General features: G+C 48.1%; 1 protein-coding gene and 1 long non-coding RNA gene across 9 annotated transcripts in view; one reads left to right on the forward strand and one right to left on the reverse strand.

Moving 5' to 3' along the window:
- The window catches only part of GATAD2A (GATA zinc finger domain containing 2A), a 77,931-nt gene extending 58,268 nt beyond the window's left edge, over positions 1-19,663 (reverse strand). For 4 of the 8 annotated variants that reach the window (XM_081895599.1, XM_081895598.1, XM_081895594.1 and 1 more), the window contains exon 1: positions 19,545-19,663. The gene's annotated coding sequence lies outside the window, so the exon portion shown is untranslated. Of the gene's footprint in view, positions 1-3,839; positions 4,046-19,544 lie in introns of those variants that run through there. The other 4 variants (XM_081895600.1, XM_081895595.1, XM_081895601.1 and 1 more) reach the window with 2 other exon arrangements.
- Positions 4,254-6,154, forward strand: LOC309361017. Its single transcript, XR_014164298.1, has 2 exons — positions 4,254-4,494; positions 6,030-6,154. It is a non-coding gene; the product is annotated as an uncharacterized lncRNA (long non-coding RNA).
- Positions 19,664-21,299: the final 1,636 nt, after the last annotated feature.

Genomic DNA, 21,299 nt, shown 5'->3' on the forward strand with positions numbered 1-21,299 from the left:
GCAACATGTTTATCTGTATTTATTTCCAGTGCTTGAAATTAGCCAGGCGCCAGGCACATTTTGCGACTGACACGGGCTCATTTGTGACCATGTGGAGATATCTGGATGACAGGTTGGCGAATGGCCCCTCCAGCTCTCTTAAGCAGGTCTTAAGCAGGGACCCCTGACCATTAGGTCCAGTCGTGGCCAATTCTGGGTTGCGGCACTCATCTCGCTTTATTGGCCGAGGGAGCCGGCGTACAGCTTCTGGGTCATGTGGACAGCATGACTAAGCCGCTTCTGGCAAACCAGAGCAGCGCACGGAAATGCCATTTACCTTCCTGCCGGAGCGGTACCTATTTATCTACTTGCACTTTGACGTGCTTTCGAACTGCTAGGTTGGCAGGAGCAGGAACCGAGCAACGGGAACTCACCCCGTCGCAGGGATTCGAACCGCCAACGTTCTGATCAGCAAGCCCTAGGCTCAGTGGTTTAACCCACAGCGCCATCTGCGTTCCCATTTATTACATTTATCTCCCACCTTTTTCTCCAAGGAGTACATGGTTTACCCCCCTGCTCAATTAATTCCTACAACGACCCTGTGAGGTTGGTGAAGAGGCCGTGACTGACTCCAAGGTCACCCGGCGACAGAGTGGGGATTTGAACCCTAAACTCTCAGGTCCTAGTCTAACACTCTAACCACTACACCCCACTGGCTTCCTAGAGTCTTTCTGCTATGGGGCAGCTCTATAAATTAAGCAGGGAACTAAATATGGAGAAAGCAAAATGTCACTTAGAGAAGGATCCGAAATATTTTCCTTGAAGCTTGAATCTGTTGTATTCTAGATTGCTTTATTTAATGTTGTAAACGGCTTTGAGATTTTTTTATTTAAAATATAAACCAGTAAAGAAATGAAATTAATAGGAATAAACTCCACTGGGGGGGGGCAAAATGGCACCTACACATACTGCTGTGGCGCTGGTAACCCAGGTTTAATTTAATATATCAGCTAATTTGGTGATTAGCTTATATATCCAACACTATCTCATTCTCCAAATCTGGAAGCCCCTCTGTCATGTCAACATGATCCAAAGGTGGTTTTCAAGCAACACAGAAATACCCAAAAATGTTTTTTTCTGAAGGTCTTCTTGAACCTATTGCCAACCTGTCACATTAGGCAACCCCTCTTCTTTGGGAAGGACCGCAGTTCAGTGAGAACACACCTGCTTTTCATGCAGAAGGTATCGGGTTCAATCCCCAGTGATGGCTGGGAAAGAGTCCCTTCCTGAAACTCCAGAGAGCTGCTTCCAATCAGTGTGGACAACACTGAACTAGATGGACCAACAGTCTGACTTAGTTTAAGTCAGCTTTCTATGCTCCTAGTGTTAAGGGAGATGAATATCCCTCTGTCTGCTCCGGAGATGGGAACAACATCTGTGGCCTCTGGACCAAAACACCCAACACCAACATCTTCCCTGACCATTGCCCATAATTTCTGCCTTGCAGGGGGTTGGACTAGATGACCCTGGGGGCCCTTCCAACTCTACAATTCTGTGGTTGCTGCGAGTTCAAAGACAGCTGGAGGGCAGCATGTTGGCTATCACTGGAAAATATTATGTTTGTGGGTGCAAGACACCCTAAATTCCTGTGTTCAGCAGGAGTTAGAATTTAATCAAGGTAAATGTTAAAATATATTTCCTGACTAGGAAATTGCCTGGGGTGGTGGACAAAAGGAAGGTAATTAGCCATTAGGAAGGCAAAAGAGGGGGGCCCCCTCCTTCAACTCAGAATTAGTTTTGAAGAAAAAGCAGAGTTTTGAAGCACTTTCACAATTGGCTGTAATATGGGAAAAGGTTGCAGGATGGAAAAGGCAGAGCACAATGTTGAGCTTTCTGCTTGAATCCAAGGCCGCAGCTATGGGAGAAACAAGACACTTTTGGGGTGTTAATGCTGTGAACCTCTCCACTATAGGCTCGGGCGGTATATCTGTGTAAATAGCCATACATCCTAGAGACACCCACGTCTCCGCTGTGCCTCATTCCCAAAGGCCAAGCGCAGACCCTGGCGGAGCACGCGGAACCCCTGGAATTCTGCATGACTCACAGATTAGGGTGGATTCGGCTAGAGAAGTGTTTCCCCAACTTGGGATGTTTTTGGACTACAATTCTCATCATCCCTGACCACTGGTCTTGCTAGCTAGGAATGATGGGAGTTATAGTCCCAAAACAACCAGAGTCTTCTCTGATGGAAAGCAGCTCCCTGTTTATATACAGCAGCGGGGGCTCTGCAGACTGAAGAGGGGCAACATCCGTGGCCTTCTGGCATCGATAACACCTGGAGAGGAGCCACAGGTCCCCCCCCCATTCCCCTCCCTCTCTGTAGCTTAAAGAGACGCCCATTAGGAATGATATTTTGAGAAGGATTTGAAGGTGATGAGGGAGATTGGAGGGGTGCGGGAAAGAAGAGAAGAGGAACTACTCCCCTATACACAGAGAGTGAGAGCAGCCATCGGGAGCCAAAGAAGAGCTGGTTGACCAGAGAGCCTGAAGCAACAGCAGCCAGTCCATGGAGTGGGAAAGGAAACCGTCACAGAGACAGAGCTCAGTGGAAAATCAAATAAATAAATAAATGCAAAACTCCAGGAAGAGGTGGGGCAAGATTTATGGTGGGGGAGGGGGCAAGCAAGAGTGAGAAAAGGTCTGTGCAAGGCGAATCGGGCTACAGGGGACGCTTAGGTCCCACCCCTCCAGCACATCATCACCACCATCATCATCTTCATCCTAACAGGATTGAGGAGGGACTTTTATTCTGGAACAGAATCCTTTCTGGCGACCTGCCAGGTTTAGGTGCTAAGAGAAGACGCAATTATGTCCTCAAGCTCCCCTCCCCTCCGAATTTTTTTTGACCTCTCCCTTTCTGTCCCCCCCCCCACGCCCAATAAAGCCAGTGGCCTGCTCATTCAAAGTCAGGAAGCCATTTCAGACGCCCCAGAAACCCCACTGACCTGTCTCCTAAGCTCCCCCCAGAAGTGCTCTCCCTCCCCACACTCAATAAAACAACTGTGTGTTTTTTGGGGGGGGCAGAGGGGAGTTATTTTCTGAACCATGCTTTGTAATTTAAGGGCTCCGGCCGCCCTCTGCCTCCCCGCCCCCACTCAACTCCAGTCTCTCTCTTCTTCCCAAACTGGGAGGGAAAGGAGGGAGTGCGGGACGGTGGCAGGAGGAGGAAGAGGAAGTGAAGAAGCAAGGCCGGGGAAGGAGGACAAAACAGGGCTCTAACTTTTTGAAACAAGCTTTTTTCCTCCTTCCCACCCAAAAGGCCGCGGTGGGTGTTTTTATCAGATAACGCTACAGAACCCGGCGAGTCTGGCGGAGGAGTTTGGAAACTGCTTCTGGTGGAAATAAAAGTGTATATTGTCAAGAGGAAGCCTTCTCCAAAACCTAAGTTCCAGCTTCCTGTCTCTCTCTCTCTCTCTCTGTCCCCCCCCCCACTTCCATCCTCGGTGAAGCACGCCAAAGAAAGAAGGACAACCCACTTTCTGGCGAGTTTTTATGAACGCGAAACCTTTTGGAAAAAGAAAAAGTTCTTCTCCAGCTGCTTCGCGTCTCCCCCGTCGAAGGTTCGGCAGACGCTTTGCCAGGAAGTCGAGTAAGCGCAATCTCTCGCCTCCCCCACCCTGCCGGGCGAAGGGGCCGGGAGGCGCGGCAAACTCCCAGGCCAGCCAGGCCGGGGAGATAAGGAGGCTTTCGGCCCCAGCCCCAAGCCCACTCCGCCAGAGGCCGCAGGAACCCCCCTCCCACCGCCTCGCTCCCCCCCCAACCCCCAAGGGGGAAAACCCCCAACTTTTAGAGAGACGCACTTACAAAGCCGCTTCCACGATCCCCCAAATGGAAAGGTCGGGTAGGTCCGCTTCTTTTCCAAAAAGCCTCCCTTTTCTGTCCACCCCCTTCACCGGGGGTGGGGGGGGCGAGGAGGAAGAGCAGCAGCAGCCTCCTCTTTCGAACCGGCCGGCGAGATCCCTCCTCTCTCCCAATCCTGCTGCGCTCTCGCCCCCCTCCGTTGGCCAAATGCGCTCTTTACACATGGAGTCGCTGGGCACGAGCATGCGCGCACCGCCCGCCGCCGGCCCACTTGGCTCTTGAATCCTCCTCCTCCTCCTCCTCCTCCGATCTTCCTCTTCCTCTCTTCCCTCCCCCGGCCAAGCTCTTAATTAGATGGCAGCCGGCAAACTCCGCCTCTGCCATCTCCTTCCTTTTGCTCCGCCCGCCCTCGCCAACTCCGCTCGGAAAACTTTGCGCAAAATGGAACGGCTGGAAGAGCGCGCGCGCGCAGCGAGGAGACCCGGGCAGCAGATAGGCGTAGAAAGAGAGCGCAGCGCAGGATCGGCTTGGAGATCGGGGCAGAGAAGGAAGGGGGGTGGCTGAGGATGCGGCGGGGGTGGTCCCCACTTTTTTGTGTTCCTCTTTCTCTTGGGGGCCACGTGGAGAGGCTGGACCGCGGCGAACCAAGTCTGGGTATGTGCCGATATAGAGGCAGGGGGCTTCTTTCTGCGTGTCCCACCCCGGGGAGGGAAGAGGAGGCGGCGGCTACTGCTACATCCGATGGGGCTTTGCATGCTGGGGGGGGGGGGAGGAAGAGGAGAAGCCGGCCAGCCTCGCTAGGGCCCCGGTGCCAGAAAGCGCTTCTTTTTGGACCTAGAGAGGGAGAGGAAGGAGAAGGACGGCTGTCCGGGACTCGCAGCTGCCTGGCGCTTTGCGAGGCCCCGGGGTGCTGACGACGCGAGTTTGCTTGCTGCGTTTACTCGGGAATAAGGGCGGCCGCGGCCGGAACGGTAATCCCTTTATCGGGGCCGGCCGACCAAACTGTCAGCAAGCTTCCAGGTGCTCCGGAGCTCTCCGCTGACGCTGCGGAGTTGAAAGCCTGCTCTCGCCTTTCTGGCATTTTGGTTGGGGCCTAATGCGAGGGACAGGGCAGCTCAGTCGGTAGAGTCTGGCTCTGCGGGTCGTGGGTTCGAGCCCCACGTCGGGCAAAAGATTCTTGCATGGCAAGGAGTTGGGCTAGACGACCCTCGAAGCCCCTCGCAACTATGCAGTTCTATGGTTCTCCCACCCACTCCGCCACAATTGCTCGGGACAGTTTCCGCGAAATTGGGGCATTCACAATCTGGGTTAAAAGGAGAGCTGTAAAGAAGCACCTATGGCCAAACCCCTTGAGGCCTCCAATCACTGCTGCGCTCCAAACTTCAATCTGCCACAGCCATCATAAGGCAGGTTTCCTTTGTGTTCCCCGTTAAAACCAGCACTTGATTCAGAGCTGGAGGACTGTAATTTTAATTTGTTTTTGGGGGAGCAGTTGGGCACCTGCTTTGTATGCAGGAGGTCCCAGGTTCAAGCCACTGGGGTGGGGGGGCACACACACCAGCCACCTCCATCTACTGCTACTGGCAGTGCCTTCCAGGGGTCGCAGGCAGAAGCACCCCACCTCATCTTCTGTTTAGAAGGAGAGACTCCAGGAATTGGCTGCATGAAAAGCATTGTTCTGCTCAACAGTAGAGCCACTGAAATGAATGGGCCCAATCTAGCCATGTCCTTTCATTTGAGTGGGCTGTATCTAATGCTAATTCTACCCAGGAATTAGAACTGTTGAAGTTGATGGACATAACCAACACAGGTCCATTCATCTCAGTGGGTCTGCCCTGTATAGAAGGTGCTACTCAGTGGGTCTACTTGTGAGTATAACTTTGGATGCAAGGCTTGCACAGTGGTGGACCCTGCTCCAGTCTCTTGTGGGCTGCAGCTCTTAGGCTTCTTCCATCAGCAACTTTTAAGTCTCTTTAAGGTTACCATATTTATTCGAGTCTAATGTGCCCTCGGATCTAATGCACACCTCAATTTTCAGACCCTTGAAACAAAAAAAGGTATTTGCTGGCAAATGTGCCATCGAATCTAATGCACACCTGAATTTTCGCAGCGTAATTTGACCAAATGAGTTTAGATTTGAGTACATACGGTATTAATAACTTCCATCCAATCTCTTGTGCCCACTACAGCTCCCCCACCCCATCTTTGAGGATGAGATTTCAAGCCTGCACCAGAGGCAAGTGCAGCGGCAACACGCCCAGCCCTTACACCAACTACCCTTCGGTGAACACAATAAAACCTGGAATGCAAAGCAGGTGAAAAGGTGTGGTCTGGCTGGTCATGAGGCTGAGGCTGGCCATGATGGCTGTCAGCATTCCAAGGTCTTTTAGGTGTCACGTTCTGGGGTGTGCCTTTAAGGTGTTTGAAGAATGGAGGGCATCAGCTGTGCTGCATTAATTATACTCCCTGGTGAGTTTGTAGGAACAGAGTGGGTCCGAAGGGAAAATGGCTATCTACTGTCTTTTTTCCCCCTTCTTCACCTAAACAAATGGAATAGAGGAAGACCTTTTTCATTTTCTTCTATTTTGCCGGGGAAACATGGCCAGCTTTCTTAAACCTAAAATTCTCAACAGGAGGGCAGAAGTTGAAACAGGAATCTGCTACAGAAGATGCTGGCATTTTAAGAGAGAGTTTGGAGATAGTGCACCGTAAACAGGTGACCACGTGCAAAGTTTAAGGTCAGAGTGGCTGAGATATAAAGCCCAATACCAGTCCTGCTTAGAGTAGACCTGCTGCAATTGATGGTCATGACTCACTCTGGCCTTTTAATTGCAGCATGTCTGTTGTGAGTAGGGCTAGCACTCGCTACTACTCTTCCCCATAAGATGCAGGTTTCAGCAATGTATAAAGACAATATTGAAATTGTTTAAAGAATTTACAACACAAGAAGAGCCCTGCTGCTCAGGGCAATAGGCCATCTAGCATATGATCCTGTTCTCAAAGTGACCAACCAGATGCCGCTTTTGAGAAAAAAAAAAAAACAAGCAGGACACAGGTGCAACAGTATTTCTCCCCCCTTGTGATTCCCAGGAACTGAAATTCAGAGGAACAAATTAGGGTGTCAAAGGTGAGGGTTAAAAAGTTGGTCTTTTCAGCATACAGTAAAGTACTTTCCTTCCTTGGAGGTTTTTAAGCAGAGGTTGAATGGCCTTTAGCTGGGATTCTTGCATTGCAGGGGTTTGGATTAGATGACCCTCAGGGTCCCTTCCAACTCTGCAGTTCTGATTCCATACAGTTTAAGGTGCTATGCTCACCTCTGTAGAGAGGGGTTCCACAGCTTAGGGGCTGCCACAGAGTGACCTGTTTGGCAACCGCTTCCCTTGTTCTGCACTGGCTCCCAGTATGTTTCCAAGCACAATTCAAAGTGTTGGTGTTGACCTTTAAAGCCCTAAACAGCCTCGGCCCTGTATATCTGAAGGAGCATCTTCACCCCCATCATTCACTGAGGTCCGGCTCCAAGGGCCTTCTGGTGGTTCCCTCTTTGCGAAATGTGAAGCTACAGGGAACCGGGCAGAGGGCCTTTTTGGGAGTGGCACCTGCCCTGTGGAATGCCCTCCCGCCCAATTTCAAGAAGATAAACAACTACACGACTTTCCAGAGACATCTGAAGGCAGTCCTGTATGGGGAAGTTTAAAATATCTGATAAATAAGTTAGTATTAGTATTATTACTAGACTCTAGCTGTCATCATCCCTGACTATTGCCCCGCATCCCCAATGGAAGCTAATGGTGAGGTGCATGTGATCTCCCTAACCTTGTTGCTGTCTGAATAATAGGTTTGCAATAGGTCTTAAGAACAACATAACCTATGGATAATTTCAAAGATGTAGTAAGATTCCAGTCCCCATGGTTTTGGTTTTTTTAAAAGATAGAAGTGTCTCCAAGTCCTACCTGGAAATTCCTGGAATGAAACCTGGGACCTTTTGCATGCAAAGCAGAACGTACAGTACAACCTCTTGCAAATATGGGAACAAAGACAGTCCCTCTGGAAGCAGGCCTAATAAACGATGTTAATGCCATTTCACAACGGTAAGGCATGGAGACAACAACGCCAAGTCACAAATCACAGGCCTACATTTTCACATTTGTTTAACTATTAATGTTCTGATTCCAGGGCCTTGGAAGAGGAAGCAAGCATGTTGGGTCAAGCGAGGAGGGCCTTAGTTAAATACTGCTAATATTTCAAAATGAACAAAACGTGGAGCGGTTTCCCTTTAGGTTCCTTCCAGCTAAGGATAGTGGCGACAGAAATAGCAAGGGTTACATCATCTGCTTTCCTAAATATTAATGTGTGCGCGAACACACACACAAACACAGTGTGTGTTCTCTTGAGACAGGCCAGAGATTGCACACCGTTTTGAGAGCGAGGGAAGAAAAGGGGGACAGTTCAAGGTATACCTGTCTGCCTGGTAGGCTGTGTGAAGGCTAGTCACCTCCCCTAGGGTTAGCCAATGTAACGCCTTCCAGATGTTGTTGGAGTACACTTCTGCTATCAACATCTCTGACCATTGGGCCATGCTGATTGCCAAGAACGAGGAATGTAAGAAGAGCCCTGCTGGATTGAGCCAATGGCCTATCTAGTCATAGAATCATAGCGTTGGAAGGGACCCCAAGGGCCATCTAGTCCAACCCCCTGCAATGCAGGAATCTCAGCTAAAGCATCCAGGACAGATGGTCACCCAGTTTCTGCTGAAAAACCTCCAAGGAGTCCATCACCTCCTGAGGGAGTCTGTTCCACTGTCAGAAAGTTATTCCAGAAGTTGAGTCAGAATCTTCTTTCATGTCACTTGAAGCCATGGGTTCAAGTCCTGCCTTCCAGCATCCTTTTTTCACAGTGGCCAACAAAATCTGCATGGTACCAAGCAGGTGTGACCCTCTGATCCACATAGACCAGAACTTTTTTTAAAAAAATCATTATAATGAAGCACAGGAATGTTTCAGCACATGGCAAACAATACAATGACAGAAGAGCAGGGGAATGAGAAGAGGTTTGTGCACAGGAACCATCCATACAGCGGAGGTGGTGATTTTAAAATAAGAAGAGCCCTGCTGGATTACACCAAAGGCCCATGTAGTCTGGCATTCAGTTAGGAACATAGGAAGAAACCTTAATAGTGACCATTGGTACATTGAGCTTAGTGTTGTCCACACTGACTGGCAGCAGCTCTGGCAGGGTCTCTTCCCTGTCATGCCTGCAGATGCCAGGGACAGAATTTTCTACATGCAAAGCAGATAATCTATCACAGAGCTATGAGGTTGAGCTCCAGGGACCTTCTGGCAGTTCCCACACTGTGAGAAGTGAAGTTGCAGGGAACCAGGCAGAGGGTCTTCTTGGTAGTGGCGCCCAACCTATGGAATGCCCTCCCATCAGAAGTGAAGGAGATAAGTAATTATGCAACCTTTAGAAAACACCTGAAGGCAGCCCTGAATTGGGAATTGTTTAATGTTTAGTTATGTTTTTATATATGTTGGAAGCTGCCCAGAGTGGCTGGGGCAACCCAGTCAGATGGAAGGGGTACAAATAATAAAATTATTATTATTATTCCTTGCCCTCCACCCAGACTGAAAGCCCTGCCCACGGCAGAGAGGTGTATTATAAACCACTCTGTGAGTCTCAGATGAAGGGTTGTATAGAAATTTTAACAACAACAGAGGGGCCAATGCTCTTTGGGGTCTCCCTGCTCCACAAAGATGATGCTTTCAAAATGGCAGTTGTCTTTTTCAAGCCCTGGCATGGAAATCACTCGTGTACTGAATCCTATTAGGATCTAAGTTTTGCTTTTTTTGTTTTTCAAAAGGAAAACATTTAAAGGATGGTTAAGGAGCCTCAGGTCCAGCTTACCTGGCCCTCAAAACTCTCCCCATGCTGCCCCTCCCCCAAAGTTGATGAGCATTGCCATTCAAATGGTGTGTGTGCACCGCGTCATGTGATCGATTATACAGGGTGGGGCTTACCTTGGCCCCCTAATATTTGATTCAAGTTGGCACCCTGCATCATCCTGTCACAGCTCCTGCTTCACACCGTCCTTGAGTGTTTTGGTTTGACCGCATTGTGCCTTTGTGATAAAGCCTCTCTGCTTGCCTTGATGGAGGATGGAGAGAAAAGTGTGGGTGAGCAGAAACCAGCCTACTGCCCAAAGCTTAAATTTGCATCCATTGCTCTGCCCAGTTTTGCCTGTGGCCCAACTCACCACATGCATGCAGTCCTCAAAACCTTTACCAGAAGGGAATGCAGCCCTAGAACTGAAAAACGTGCCCCCCCACCCCAAATCCCTGACTTAAAAGGATTGCCTATCTATGTATTCATTGGAGAATTAGCACCCTTGGGTGTCAGACTTTAGCGGGGCTTGTTCAGCTGGGCTCTTAAGTGAAACCACTTAGCATAACTTGTTCAGGTGGATGCGGAAAGGTGCACTTTGAATGACAAGGTGATGAGTCAACTTACATTAAATAAATAGGTTTGTGTACAGTATATGAAAGACGGAGGGAGGGGGGAAAGGAATCTGTTGACCTCAAAGCAAGATTTGCACACCTGGGATTAAAATACAACTCGTTGTTTTTCGGAACTGCTGATGGGGACAAGAACAGTAGTATGCTGCAGAATTCTGGAGGTGGCGCAGCTATCCTGCGCACTACACCCCACCCTAACAGTAGATGGCTTTGGCTCGGGGGGGGGATCAGTTCCCAGTGCTCACTTCCATCTTTTAAAATGGGAATAAGCAGCCTTACAAATAAGTCACCAGCCCACATTTATCTTTTTGCTGCTGCTAACAACCATATTTTAAAATGGTTTTCCAAAAATGCACAACTTGTGTCAAAAAGGTTAGAAAGAAAGAAGAGACACAGAAACGGGCTCTCATAAAGCTTCCCAACCTGTTCTGCCAGAGATGATTCTTGCTCTTCCACAGGTAACCAAGGTGTGGGGCATTTGCAAGCCTGCTATTATCCTGCCTCACAGATTGGGTTGGGATATGTGTTCTTGAACTCTGAGAATGCCCCTGTGGAGCTAGAACGGACATGAAATTCCTTCGGCATGCAATGGCCTGCACCCCACTTTCCAATTGAAATAATTGGGAGTCCTGGAAAAGTTGTGGACAGCGATTAGATTTCGCACCAAGCAAAAAGTTGTTCCTTTTTTCCTGCGACTCTTTTAGCTTCCTGCTTTTCCTATGGCATCCTTCCTCATCCACATTTCACACTCTGTCCCTGGATGGGAATAAAGACCTGGGCTAATCTTCCAGGGGCCACATTGCGGTGATGGGCAGAGCCAGAAGGGAAAGTGTGCAGAGCAATAAATGCAAATTTTACCTTTTGTACCATAGGTACAACACATAGGTGTGTTCTACACCCACGCCCACACACCCCTCTGCTCTCCATTCAGGTAAGCAAGATGCATTGTCAGAATTAAAGGACTCCTACCCAAGGAGATAAAGAGACAGGGCTGGTGAGAGATGCTGGCCTGGGTAGAGTCCCAAGCAGTGAAAAAAACTTGGCACAAAATGGCTCCTTAAACCAGGGTTACAGTCGCCAAAACAGAATGACTAGTTGCCATTTTGGGGCCAGGCAGCTTGAAAGTTGTATTTTTCCAATATGACTTTTTGGTTCCTGAAATTCATTGATTGTGCAGATAAAATATAATGGATAGAATTCTACAGAATGTGTTGCTAGTTTGTGAAAAAGGTCCAGGTCCAAGGTCCCCTAGGCATGCACCTCCAGATGGTGGAGACGTCAGGCGCCATCCTTGTGCCCAGGCATCTTCACATGGTCGCAAGCGGCCGATAGCCAGGTGCAAAATGTGCCTGGTGAATTTCTAGCGTTGATCCTGATGGCCAAATGGAGAGGCATGGAGCTGCTTTTGTGCAATGGGCCTGAAGTTCCCACCCTTGCTCCCCCCCCCACTTTATAAACTACTTTGTACATTCCCCTAACAAAATAAAGTCTTAAGGGAATGCGGCCTCGGTGGTTCACATCCATTGTGCTATACTCATATTGCTCCATTTCTCTCCCACATTCCTTTGCCATCAACCTTTCTAATTGTAAAGTCATTGGAACAGAGACTTCTCGTTTCTCTCCTGTTGCTCATGTACCCCTACAGAGCCATGTTTCTAGAACATGCACACTATAAACGATCATGCTTTCTGTAGGCTATGAAATGTGGCCCACCCTCTCTGCAAAAGTGAGTTAAGATTGTTTTTTGTACATTTAAGTTATAGAAAACAATCCACATAGCAAAGACCAGCATCAATCCAAAGCCATCAAAGAGAAGCATCGGGCAGTGTAGTCTGAAGGTCATAACCAGAGTTAAGATCGTCATTATAAAACTAGCAGTTCATAAAACACTCCTTGGGGGGCGGGGGGGGAGCAGGAGTTGCATTGTTTTTAAGGTGGGTGAAATTCTTCAGAATAGTTTTGTTTTTAAAGGCAAGTTGCATCCAACTAAACTAGAGTAGCCCCACTGAAGTGAATGGATCTAAGTAAGTCATGTCCTTTAATATTAGTGAGCCAACTCTGAGGATGACTAGCACTGGACACAAGCTAGCGCTACTCAGAGTAGACCCATTGAAAATAAGACATGCTCGGTTCATGTCCATTAATTTCAATGGGTCTACTCTGAGTAGGAAATTGTTGGAGACAACCAAGTGTTTACTAGGGTGGGAAAGAAGCTATCACCACTTTCAGTGGCAAGACACCCTCTCCCAACATAAACAGGAAAGGTGTGTTTCATAACCCCCCTTTTAGAAGAATTTTGCAAGAAAACATTGCAGTGAGTTGAACTGCAGCTTCCAGTCCGACATGGGCCTTTATACATTTGGCAGTTGTTCAATGAATGGAAGTGGGGACACACAGAAAAGGAAGCAAGCTTTCGAAGTAAATGCAGTTCCATGCACAAAAAGTTTCTAGATAACTCCCCCTGCTGCCGCCTTTATGCTGCAATCTCAGCCTGCACCAGGCAATTCTGACAGTTAAAACTATGCTGAACGTTGAGGGAGTGGCAGGTGCTGGTTGGATATTTTAAACTGGACCTCACATTCGCATGACACTAATAACTTGCTAATAAATGTGTGCTCCATAAATTAGTCTAACCGCCATCATCATGGGGCTTCCAGCAACTGGTATTCAGAAACATTGCTGTCTCCCAGCAAGGAGGCCCCGAGCACAACCATCATGGCTAGCAGCTGGGAATCACGGGTGGGGAGAGTTGGTGTTGCTTGTGGGGACTTACTATTGGGGCATCCGGTTCACTACTATAAAAACAGGACTCTGGACTGCTTGGTCCTCCTTTGGCCTGATCCTGCTGCAGAGTTCTTTTTTGGGCTGCATTCAACTAAGTTTTACTCTAGAGCAGACCCACTGAAATTAATGGGCCTACATTAGTCATATCCATTCATTTCAAAATGCATACTTTCTAACATTGCATACAACCCTATGTTCTTAAGTTCCGATTCTATCTCCATTCAGTTTTACCAGACCCTCCAAGCGTCCCTATTTTCCAGAGACAGTCCCACATTTATAGAAGCTGTTCCGGTTTCTGATTTGATCCCAGAATGTCCCACTTTTCCTTAGGAGATCCCTATTATCGTCAGAGAAATGTTGGAGGGTATGGTAGGCTGTCCCAATTTTCATGGGAGAAATGTTGGAGGGTAGGGTGTTATGCAACCCCTGAGCCAAGGAGATAAGTAACTATACATCCCTTAGAAGACACCTGGCGCCTATCCCGTATAGGGAAGTTATTTTTAATGTTTAATGTTTTATTATATTTTTATATATGTTGGAAGCAGCCCAAAGTGGGCAGGGTATAATTATTATTATTATTACTACTACTACTGCTATAACTGTTATGGAATAGGACATCCCTTTTTTCATCAGAGAAATGTTGGACGGTATGTTTTACTAGTACTATGAAAAAATAAAGGAAAAAATAAACACCCCTTTATTTCTACATTTCCGTGTTAGTTGCCTTTCCCTGTCTCCTAAGGTTAATATCTCCAAATACGTTTCTCACAGGGTACGTGCCACAGCTGTCTAGCACAGGTATGGGTGGGTGCACAGCATGGGCTAATAAACTCCCCCCCCCAAGTTTTGCACAGCTGACAACCTTCCTAATTTTTCAGCTGTTGTCTTGGAGATAATGGGAAAGTAGAACAAAGGCGCGCACACAAGCACAATGCAACTCCATCTCTAAAATAACTTTTTGAATGGAGCACAAGAAAGCAAAGGTTTGATTCCTATAAGGAATTGTTCAACCCAAATCCCCAACCATGGCCTGTGTAAGCAGGAGGGGCACACACAATGGATCTCCAGAGCATGTAATATTTTCTTCCAAAAGCACATTTCTTGGGGAGGGAGGGAGTGACATGTGAAAAGAAGAAATCCTTGCTTTTGGTGGCCCCACCCCCCAGCATAAACACACAAAGCACTGGCTTAATGATTTGAAAAGTAGGGCAGTTCTCTCATCACCTGAGGACTTAACATCCCTGTCATTGTATCCAAGAGGAAGGAAATGTCTCACTTCCCCAGCTATTTCAGGAACAGAAATCAATTGCGGGGTAGGGGAGGGGAGAAGGGTGGTTAGCTGAGCATTCCATCATAGGCTATTGGAATTGCATTCCTGGGCCACCCTAGGCAGTGAAGTGAAGTGGTTAGAGCACTAGTCCATCCATCCATCCGTCCCCCCCCCAATCATGTCTCAAGCAACCTGCCTCGTGGGCTTAGAATGAAACAGATTCCCCCATTGGAAGGGTGGGGAACACCTGTGGCCCTCCAGATGTTGCTGAATTACAACTCTAGTCATCCCTAACCACTGGGTCATGTTGCCTGGGGCTGGATGGAAGCGGATAGTTCAGCAAGATCTGAAGGGCCACAGGTTCCTCACCACTGTGCTAGGTACCTGGGCTACTGGCTGGCTCCAGATAAAATATCTGAGGGGCTAGTTTACTTCTGTGGGCCTGCATAGCTCGACACCCCTCTCCTCACCCTCCATGGATTCATCCGGGGGGGGGGGGTAGGGGAAAAAGATGCAGCCTGGAGAACATGCATTGCATGTACAGTAGTCAGTCCCAGGTTCAATCCCAGGCTGGGAAGCTCCCCTGCCTGAAACCATGAAGAGCAGCTGCCAGTCAGTGTTGATCTGGCTCAGCATAAGGCAGCTTCCTACATACAGCTCAGATCTGGTTTTTATCTTAGTACAAGTTTCGTTTCAACTGCCCTATCAATGCCAGGACGTGTGAACAGCAGCACTGCTTCCTGATGACATTACAATTACTTTACACTGATTTAAGCTGTAGCTTCTTGCCCTTAACAATTTGGGATCCGGGCATCTCGCCATATTGTCCTGCTGGGGACCCAAGATCTGCAGGGGATGCCCTGCTGCAAGTTCCAGCCTTAAGTGTGTTCAGTACTGTGGGCCCAATTATGTGGAGCTTCCTCCTGGCTGGGAGGAGAGAGGTCTTCTTGCCATGGCCTTTCCATTTCAGCAATGCACTGCAGTGAAGTTTTCTGTTGCATATTAGGTTTTATCCACTACATGCTTTTCATTATTTTTAGAGAGTTTAGAGATCTAGGTAATTAAATGGCATATGAATACTGCACTTTAACTAATATAACTAGTTAAATCTGAGGACCAGTCACCCATCAGAGGGCCTTCTCAGCAACAGAAGCTCCAGTTGTGGAAGGCACTTCCTCTGGGAGTTAAGCCGACCGCAGCATTCATGGTACTGCAGAGTTGGATAAGCCCAGGAGGAATCCTTTGCCCAATGTGGGGCTTGAACCCACAACCCTGAGATTAAGACTGAGCCAGGTTAGAGCAATGTACTCAGCTTTAGATGCTGGCTGAGGCCCTGCCTTTCTGTGAAGACTGTAATATCAGCCTGTGTAGTGAGAAACAAGCGTACTTGACAACATTATGTGATATTTTATTACTGGGTTTTATTTACGTAGTTGCTGTAACCAGCCCTGAGGTCTTCTGATGATGGGCAGGAATGAAGGTGTGTGTGTGTGTGTGTGTGTGTGTGTATATATATATATATATATATATATATATATATATATATATATACATGCTTGTCATTATCTATATTAATTCCCCCCAGCCCTCATAAAAACTTTAAAAGTGCACTGCAGTTCATTCAGTGGCTGATCTGGTTTGGCATCCTGTTCTCACAGTGGCCAACTTGATGTCCCAATGGGAAGCCTCCAGCAGGACCTGAGTGCAACCATAGCAACTCTCCCACTTCTGAACCCAAACAACTTGCATTATGCCTCCGATCCTGGAAGTAATGTACGGTTATCATAGGCAGTAGCAACTGATAGCCTTATTCTCCATGAATTTATCTAATCCTTGTTGGGAGCCATTACTACTTCTTGTGAGAGAGGATTCCAGTTTCATCATGCACTGTCTGAAAAAGTATTTCCTTTGTCCTAAATCTTCCAAGATGGTCCTAAATTCTAGTGTTATGAGAGATGGAGAGAACAACTCTCTGTCGACTTTTGGCACTCCAAGCATACTTTTAGATACCACACTGCTCGCATATGGCAGGGTTTATACACCAGACAAGTGACTTTACGTATCTGAGGGTACTAGACTCCAGTCCATGACAGCTTCCACCATAATACATTTGTTACGTCTTTTTAAGGTTTAATTTCTTTTTCCTGCCAGAGACTTAACACAGCTAGCCAAAATGTTGCCCAGAGCGTTCTTTCCTTCCCTTTGCTGCTCTTTCAGTGCTCAGCCTTCTGCCACCAGCAAAACTTCCATCTCTAAGACAAAACAAGCCCCTGCATGCCTCTAGTTGTACCTCTTGATTCCCCACCTCCCTGATCTCAGTTCAGCTTGCCCTTCCTTCCTGGAACACCTGGACCCAGTGGATTCCCATACTACCCTGTGTATAATTACACCAACCTCACCCTCTTCCCGAGTCTCCCGAACCGGCTCTTCTCCTCTCCTGGCATTCTCATTGAGCCCTCCATGTTCCCTCACACATATCTCTAGAAACTATATTTGGAGATGGGCTGTAGCCTAGTGGTAAACTGTTTTTCATGCAGAAGGCATGTTTAATAATAATAATAATAATAATAATAATAATAATTATTTATACCCCACCCATCTGGCTGGGTTTCCCCAGCCACTCTGGGCGGCTTCCAACAGAATATTAAAATACAATCCTCAGTATCTCCAGGTAAGGCTGGAAAGGACTCCTGGTCCAAAACCCTGGAGAGTCACTGCCAGCCAGTGTTGACAATGCCAGATACACCAATGAGTCTAGCTCTGTAGAAGGCATGTTCCTATTTAAACCAGCCCTCTGTTCATAAGCATGAGGATCATAACTTTACATTATCTTTAGAAGGTCCACAGCTGAGTAGTATAGCACATGTTTTGCATGTAAAAAGTTCAATCGCAGGCACCTCTAGGAGCTGGGAATACCACCTGACTGTGAAACCCTGTAGAACTATTGCCAGTCAGTGCAGAAAATACTGGGACAAACAGACCAATGATCAGATTTTGTCTAAGTCAGCTCCATATGTGCAAAGCAAATTCCTTCTTCTTCACCCACCACTCTTGGTACCTCTTCCTTATTTATTTTTTGATATTTCTATGCTGCCCCATAACAAGGTCCTTTGGATGGCTGGTGATAAATAGGGGGGGGGAGGCTAAAAAAAGAAAAGTTTTTTAAAAAAAACATTTAAAAGGGGAGGTGGATGAAAACAACAAAACAGAACTGCCATGCCACACACCCCAAATAAAAAACATCAAAGGTTCAGCTTACTGAAGCCAGCCTTTGCCAACCTCTCCAGAAGTTTTGGACTACAGTTCTCATCTGCTCTAGCCAGCCTGGTTCTATGATGTCAAGGTTGATGGGTTCCCGAATGTGCTGGCTGTGGCAGCTGGGAGCTGTAGTCCAAAACACCTGGAAGAAACAAAGGTGGGAAAGGTTAATATAAATTCAGGAGACCCAAAGTCTAGAATCGGGTGTGGGAAATCTTTGCCCCTCCCCCAGATGCTGATGAACCACAGCTCCCATAATCCCTGGCCACTGGTCATGTATGCTGGGGCCAATGGGAGCTGCAACATCAAAAGAAAGGACTTCATCACCAGAGAGATGGGGCCAGGCAAGCCTCCTTGGGAAAGTTACTCCATAAGTGTGTGGGTGTGTAAACTACTGAGAAGGCCCATTTTGGACCAGGTTTCCAGATGATTTTGAACAGCAGCCCTGACAAAGTGTGTTGCAACAGTCTTAACATAAAGATAGCCTATTCTCCAGCAACTCCCCCCCCCTTAATGTGTGAAGGGAGACGTGCCAGACTCTTACCATCTCCTTGCTTAAGTTGCCACCTACATGCAGAAGAAAAACTTTAGGGTCTGGATCCAGAAAGCTACATAGAATTGTAATGTGCAACAGGGATGGACCCATAAGCTGGGCTCCCTAGATGTTGTGAAGCACAATTATTATTTTTTAACTCTTAATTTCAATTATCTGTAAATGCTTTTATTGATAATTTTAATATTGCTTGTAAACCCCTTAAAAGCCTTGTGACAATCAAGTGGTATATTGTTAAATGCTGTCCTCAGTGCTCATTCTCTGAGCACCCCCAAAATCCCTCTGAACCCCCCCTCCCACAAACCATCTCCAAAGCCCTCCCATTAGATGTCAAGGAGATAAGTAAGTATATAACCTTCAAAAGACATCTGAAGGCAGCCCTGTATAAGGAAGTTTTGAAATGTTTGATATTTTATTATGTTTTTTATGTGTTAGAAGCTACCCAGAGTGGCGGGGGCAACCAACCCAGTCAGATGCGTGGGGAACAAATGAATGAATGTTAGCCATTGATGGTAAAGATTATTATTATTATTATCGCTCCCCCTGAAGCTAAACCACCCAACCAAACTCCTTTCCATCGCAAACACCCCTCCTGCTTCCTAGTACCAAATCCTTTGACACCTTAGCACAAACCTCCCTCTGCTCATCCTCTCAACACCCTCCCCCCAAACTCCTGCTTCTCGGCCCCTCCAATCCCCCCCAAAAAACTCCCTCTGCTCAACCTCTCGAACACTCCCTGCTTTCTGCCCCTTGACCAAAAAAACCAGCTCGAAAACACACAGACGTTGACATGGCTCCCGGTTAGAGCGAGGTGCTGATAAGGCCACGTAGGGACAGCTGCCTTGCGGGGGTTGGGCTAGATGATCCTCAGGGTCCCTTCCAACTCGAAAAAAATTCTATGAATACTCACACTGGCCTGTCAGACATACATATATACAGGTATAATATTATATATACATAGTGCTTTTCTTCTTGGGGGGGGGGAAAAAGGCGCCAGTACCGCACCCCGCCCTGAGTACCCCCAGAAAAAGCGCAGACGCCACACACCTCTGCCCTCCCCTCCCCCACACTGCGCCCTCGCGTGACAGAAAAGGGGGCGGGAAATGTGGGGGCTCCTTTGGGAGCAAGGGCGGGATATGGAAATTTAAGTGATAATATGAAAATAATGAAAATATTAGAAATCCGCCCCTTTCCGTTTGCTCTCCCTCCCTCCTCAGTGACACGCGGTGGGGGTGGGGATTCCCCCCCCAAAAAAAATCCCCCCTCAGGCAGGAACTTCTTTCTTCGCCCTCCCCTCGAAGCCCCCGAACGAAGGCCCCGCGGACTTTACCTCAGCTTTTCCTCCCGAGGGCCTCCTCCTCCTCCTCCTCGCCCGTCCTCCTCCTCCCTCAGCGAGGCAAGGCCCGGCTTGGCCCGGCTGAGGGGAGGGAAGCGCGGTGGGGGAGGGGAGGAGGCTCCCTCAGGTGGCCGCTGACAGGAGGCGGGAGGAAAGGCCCCGGGAGGCCAGTGCGCGTGCGCGGGGAAGGGCAAAGGGGAGAAAAAGGCGGGCGATCGGCTTCCCGCCTCGGGCCACGCCCCCTCTTGCCTCTCTCGCTTTCGGCGACGCCGGCTGCTCTCCCCGCCCACTTGCCGACCGCGGCCTATCCGCCGGCTTGGCGGCGCCACGCCCCCTTCCGTTTTTCGTCTCCGCCGTCACCGCTTTCCCCTTTCAGGCTCCGCCCCTCTCCGATCAAGCCCCGCCCCTCTCCGGCAATTCCGCGCGTCTCTTTTCGCCTCGCACGTCGGCGTGCCTCTTAGCCGCACCCACTTTCTGTAGAGGCCACGCCCCTTTTGTGACTCCCCGCCCCTCCTCTTTTCGCCTCGCGTATCTGCGCGCCGGTTCGAGGCGCGCCCCCTCACGTGATATTCTAATCCGCCGGTTTTGCTTGATAGGCAGCGGGATGCGGCCAATGGGAAGTTCTAAAGGGTGAGGTCAGTGGAGGGGGAAGGGGAGGAACAGGCCAATAAGAACAAACAGAGGGCGGGGCTCAAAGGATCCTTCAACCTCATCGCACCCGGTTTAAGACACGCCTCCCTCCTCGTCATTCCCCCTTCTCCCCGCCCCTTTAACCTGCCATAGAGTTAGTTGAGAGACAATCGCGTCTTCGGGTAAGAAAGCGAAAGCATCAGATGGTGGATATATTATCCCACCCATGGAATCAGAGTGGCAGTCGGTCTCTATGGGAAAATCCTCTTCGTTTTTGCATTGATAGTTAATAATAAAAGGCAGATAGGTGCCATTGGAAGTTGGTGTATTAATATATTGCTTTGCCCAACAGGTATGTTGCAGACTCTGTGCAAGCACATAAAAGCACAATTTATTGCACTGGCCCTCTCAGGTTCCCATTTGAAAGCAACGGAGTTTTTAAAAATAAAAGTTATAATTGTTATTACCCACTTTGTAAGGAGTTTTGTATTTCCTCCGTAAATTTTCAGGGTCACAGTTGTAATTGGGGATAGAACCTATGCACTGCCAATAAATACATTCTCATTTTCCAGATTATGCAGCAAGATTCTACTCTTCAGGGCAGGTTCAATAGGAAGTTAGGAAAGGGTAAAATGACCTCCCCTCTCACAGACACTTATTAGGGTGTCCGTATCTCTCTCTCTCTCTTTTTGCTTTTGCTGTGGTTGGTTTTTTTGTGTGGTGACCTACTTCTTAGGGCCTAGGTTTTCAACCAGTGTGCTGTGGCACCCTGGGGTGACTTCTTCCTGCCAAAGCTGTCTCTGTTGAAAGATAGTGGAGCAACCTGGACCCATTGACCCCAGTGGATTCTACTCTTGAGTAGGCCTTTGCTGGGGAAACCCATCTTCATCATTATTGGGTTGCAGGCAATGTTGAGTCCTGCTCAAGAGGAAACCCATTAAAATAGGTGGGTAATGGATGGGCAATAAACTGCAATAGTAAGAATAATAATACCCAAGAGACCTACTAAAACTGATTGGTGTGGTTGACTCGGAGGTCACTGGCCTCCAATGGGTCTTCCCTGAGCCAGATTTATATTATATTATATTATATTATCATAGAATCCTAGAGTTGGAAGAG

The sequence above is a fragment of the Podarcis melisellensis genome, assembly GCF_964234715.1.
Source record: "Podarcis melisellensis genome assembly, chromosome: 18".
NCBI classification, from domain to species: Eukaryota; Metazoa; Chordata; class Lepidosauria; order Squamata; family Lacertidae; genus Podarcis; species Podarcis melisellensis.